The sequence below is a fragment of the Meleagris gallopavo genome, chromosome 3, assembly GCF_000146605.3.
Source record: "Meleagris gallopavo isolate NT-WF06-2002-E0010 breed Aviagen turkey brand Nicholas breeding stock chromosome 3, Turkey_5.1, whole genome shotgun sequence".
NCBI classification, from domain to species: Eukaryota; Metazoa; Chordata; class Aves; order Galliformes; family Phasianidae; genus Meleagris; species Meleagris gallopavo.
This window is the reverse complement of record NC_015013.2, coordinates 53,395,081-53,400,241: the sequence shown is the minus strand read 5'-3', so window position 1 is coordinate 53,400,241 and position 5,161 is coordinate 53,395,081. Positions and strand designations below refer to the sequence as shown.

General features: G+C 39.9%; 1 long non-coding RNA gene across 1 annotated transcript; it reads right to left on the bottom strand.

The window, feature by feature from the left end:
- Positions 1-4,838, bottom strand: LOC116216470. The gene is made up of 2 exons (XR_004159253.1): positions 1,586-4,838; positions 1-971 (listed from the first exon to the last, which is right to left on the bottom strand). It is a non-coding gene; the product is annotated as an uncharacterized LOC116216470 (long non-coding RNA).
- Positions 4,839-5,161: the final 323 nt, after the last annotated feature.

Genomic DNA, 5,161 nt, shown 5'->3' with positions numbered 1-5,161 from the left:
TTTCTTCCCACTGGTAAATTCTAGTGGGATGCAGAGTAGAGAAGCAGATCCAGAACAACAAATACAGATTCTCTGCTCCACAGAGAGAGGAGCTACACACAGAAATCAATTTTTTGAGGTTGCAGAGAAAAAGCTGTTTATTGCCTTCTCTACGCATAACAGTATACAGGGAGTTTCTAACCTGGGAAAACCTCACAAGCAGTAGCAGTAGGAACAGCTGTGAGGCCATTAGCCACCAGCATTAGGAGAGCACATAACTTTAGAAATAGCATGGAGCCCTGTGCTCCATAGTCCCTCCCTCAGAAATAATGAACTACATTCAAGGCACATTTAAAAACCTTTCATACCTGAATCTGAATGAAATATAAGGTGCGTGTATATATATATATATATATATATACACAAGATACATACAAACAAAGCAGAAATCAGGTAGATGTAAAAACAATGCCTGGCATAAGTAAAAATTGAAATTAATTCCTTCCTTCACCAGGCTAATAAGCAAATTCCTATTATTGGCATTATTTACATATTACTACCACTTTTATTATCAAGGTAAGCCGAAGCTATGAATTATATATCATCTTAAAAATTATCAAGTCATTGTGTGAACACTTGACCATTGTCAAGTTCCTCAATGACAGGTGTGTGGCATTCCAAACCAATTTGTAAAGTCACTCTTTATTCAAATACTTATTTGCAATACCTTGCTACCAGCAATACCTTCAGCAGCTCCGGGAGGACATACCCCACAAGCATACACGTTCCCTTCAGGTTAGTGCTCATAGAAATCTGCCTCGTGGGTAGCCACGAGGAGAGCACGTGGCCAACCAGCGTCCCTTTCCTGGATCACCCCAAAGTGCCAAACCTGCACTAACCGTGCGGGGTTGCTCTGCAGCATGTTGACATACAACCCAATGAGCACATGTTCATCGGCCAGCCTGTCTGCAACATCGAGGCTGTACTGTAACCTGGAACAGGGTCGGGGAGAGAGGGTGCAGTCCGGACAGACAGAGGGAAATAAACAGAGAAAGCAGGAGCAAGTGAGATAGCGAAATGAGAGTGTAGGAACGAAAAATTAAGAGCTCTTAGAAAAAAGATACCAAGTGCAGAAATTGTTTTGTTATTGCTGTAAATTACATATTAAGTATTTAATGGCTTAGGATGGTAGAACCCAACTCGGGTACAGAGCCAGCCATGGAAATTGGTGAGATGCCACATCAGGCCAGGGACTGGGGCTATGCAGAAACATTAATTTTAAAATAAAGCAGATTGCAAGGTCAGCTCTATTTGTTTCATTATATTCTGTAGATTTAAATACATCAAATGTATCTCCATTACACAGATTATTAACATACTGAAATCGCAAGCTGGATTTGCTTGGAAATGTCTGATGAAGACCTTGCGCTCAGGTGCACATAAATACACTTAAGCATGCCCTATAGAGCTCACAGAGTTAATTGGTTGCTAGAATCTTATCAGGAAATATATTTACAGGATATATTAAAAACAGGGGGAAGTAAGAAGAAGTTTTTGTTTTAGCTGTGTTAGTGCAAGCTACAAACATATGCTCTCTTTAACTTACCCTTTGCCTTTCAAGAAAGCTGGAGCAGCCCTAGCCAGCAGTTTGCTCTGCTCTACTTCATTGTTCTTGGAGGGAGAGCTAGTTAATAAGACAGGAGAACTAAGAAGAGGTAATCACTGAAGCCTACCATTTATTACAGAACAGTCTGGAGAAACTAATTCAAGAAGCCTAGACTGAATGAAAAAAAAAACAAACACAGAGCTTTAAAGAAATGTTAGAAAACTTCAGAAATGTGAAGTCAAGAATTAGCTTTCCCTCCTGTTTTCGAAAAGCAAACTATAAAGCCTTCACTATAGAAAAGAGAAACAAAATGTCCTTCTCTCACAAATGGAGAGCTGGAAGTTTGAACAGTTTGCAGGTAGAGTATGATATAAATATTGCCAAGTTGGTAAAACTTCCCCATAACAGTTAAATTGTTTTTCTCCGTGCCTGCCATGAGGCAGTTTCAATAACCTATGGAAATCTGCTTATTTATAGGTATTAATGGGACACACAAATTTTGTTTTCAGAAGTATTGTTTTCCTGTTGATTAAAAAACATACAATTCATCAAACCTCAATCGTCCAATTGCAAAATGCCACTTTTTTTCTTAATTACTGTATTTAATGGATTGCAGTAACTGCAACTTTTCCAGTACAAAAAAAACCATGTTAATAACGTCTTAAGATAAGACTGGCCAAAAGCAGAGAAATTTCAATATTAGTTTTTCTTTCTTACTGCAGCATTCTGGCCATAGACAGCTAAATTGAAATATATTTTACTTTCTCGCTTTTAAAATTTCTCTTGGGGTTTGGCTACTGTTACTGTAAGTATCTTTGATCAGAAGACCTGTGTGTTAGCATGTATGCACCTGTGCTTCCAGATGTGCGTGTGTACAGGCAGATCATTTTGCATAGATATGATGCATGATGCTCTGATGGACTGAAGAGCAAAACTTTAACACTGGGATAAATAAGGAATTCTCTAGGATGAAATGTTGCCGCTCTCCCACTGCTATGGGAGACCAAGGTTATTCATGGGGTTTTGACAAACATGGCACTAAAAGGTGTTGCAGGAATCCAAGCCCTACTGTTGTGTACTAAATCTGAAAGAGAGCTCAGTGAAATGCAATATAACACACAGAACAAAACATAAAACACATAGAGCAAAAAACAAGAAAAAACAAGAAATCAACTTGCTTCTAGTTTCTATGTCCATCAGCATGCTGTTCATGAGTCCTGTGCTTCTACAGAAGTAACCTGCACGCAGGAAAGCATGCTCCATCTTGTCTAGAAGGATACATTTTTCCAGTGTTTTATTCCCAGTTACAGAAGGAAAATGCTTTAGGGAGATACAGAATGTGTTAAAGATAATTTTGTTGCCATAATCGGAGACTGAAGACTACAGGGAAGATTTCAAGCTTTGCTTTCTAACAGCACATTATGATGTCCCCTCTATCATGCATAAACTTTCCTATGCTTCAGAAGCAACTTAATTAGGGTGGAGGAGCTGGCGAACAAACATGACAATTGGCCTCACCTCTCTTCCCCTCTTGTAAGCCTGAAAGTATGTGCATCCAACCCTTTCTTAGAAGCTGTATTTTCTAGGCTTTTTTGATATTTGGGTATCTCCCAAGGGCTGGACTCTCACATGCTCAGTAACACATTTGTTCCAGTACCATGCCCTACGTAGGGTGCAACCTGCAGATGCCACCACCTCCGGGTAATGAGTTTCCAGTCCAAGTCCTAGTCAGATGCACTCTAACAATCATATTGCTGACTCCAATTAGTTTGTGGTTCACTGCAACTGTAGATCCTCTGTCAAAATATTTCTGTCCATTCAACTATGCTCCATATTTTATTTGATTATATGCTTCCTTGCTATAGCACTTACAATTACTGGAGTTTCCTCTAACTGATTTCAAATCATTTGGACATCAATTACTACCACTGCAATTGAGCTGCTTTTTTAATTTAGAAATTGCTCTCCAAGCACTCCTCTCTGTAACTGTTTCAACCTTTGTACCATCTACAAATTGCACACACTCACTCTACTGCTCCAGGTAGGTCATTACAAGAAATAGTGCACAGTGTCTGATTGAAGATAGACTTTAAGAATCCCAGCTGATACGTCCTCCTAGAATGATAGCAAACTTTTGTAAATCTAATTACAAATTTCCAACCACTTGTGCACTCACTTTATACTAATTTCCCTAGGTTCTTATTTCCTTTGGGTACTTTTGTGTCATATGGGGACTATGTCAAAAGTCTTTTTAAGGTCAAGCTGTATCATATCTGCTGCTTCTTTTTTAGCCGCTAGACCAGCTATCCTTCAACGAAATACATCAATTTGGTTTGACATAATTTGTTCTTGACAAATCTATGCTGGCTATTTCTCATCAGTTTATTATGCTCCAGGAACTTACTAATTCTTTCATAATTTCAGTATTGTTGGATACCAAGGTTAGACTCCCACTTGCATAACCTCTTTGATTTTTTGTCCATTTCCACCTTCAGTTTCCTTCTTTGGAAGAGATAACATTTGCCCTTCGCTGTCCCCCACAGCCTCCTACATCCCCCATAATTTCCCCTAAATACAGCTAATAACACAAAGATTATTTTGGCCACAGTGAATTTGTCTGGATCCAACAACTTGGAGTACATTTTTCTAAGATATATTCCTGTTACAGTGAGCTGCTGAAGAATGTTTTCCTATCCAAACTAAGAGATAAGGCCTTCACCCCTGGGCAGATGTTTATAAAAAAGTACACCTAAGAAGATTTGTGAAAAAGTTATACTCTAGAGCCTACCTGATTACTGAAACAACTAGACATTTTGCCTGCCTTTAGCAGGCAGAACACTGGCCAAGAAATCCAAGGAGGATTCTCATCTTTTTCTGAAAACAACATGCAAAGACATCCAACAGTTCAAGTTTACAACACTCCTCAGACATAGGAATGTGGCCAACAAAGGCAACCAGCATGCTATGCTCCAGAGATACTGGAGCATACTCTACATCCATCTGGAATTCAAAGAAGGCACCGTCTACACTGACTCAGCATTAAATAACACTCAATTTCTCATTGGTTATGGGCATTTGATATCACAGTATATTCTTTCTGTCTACCACAGAATTACTAACTAATTTCAACTGTACTAGAACATACTGTATCACTCCATTTATTCCAGCTGATTATACCTTCAGAAGAACTAAATGTATCAACTGCGAGGGGGGCACTGAAAAACATACAAGAAAAGCCATTCTGTATCACCTTATCCCACCTGTCATGGTTTCATGATTTTTCATTATCGGTATTCCACATCATAACATCATGCAATGCACTGGGGGTTTGACTGCTGATGCTCAAGTTCCGGGTGCCTGTCCAGAGGAGAAGAGCAGCTACGTTCCCAGGGGCTTTGCGGTCAACGAGGAGATATAACTCCCGGCAAGGTCACCTGATGCTCTCTTCTTTGCCTGCGCTGCTTCGCTTGCGCTTCTCTGCCTGCGCTGCTTCGCTTGCGCTTCTCTGCCTGCGCTTCTCGCCTGCGCTTCTCTGCCTGCGCTTCTCATCTCAGCGTTGTGGTAAGGCCAATCCAC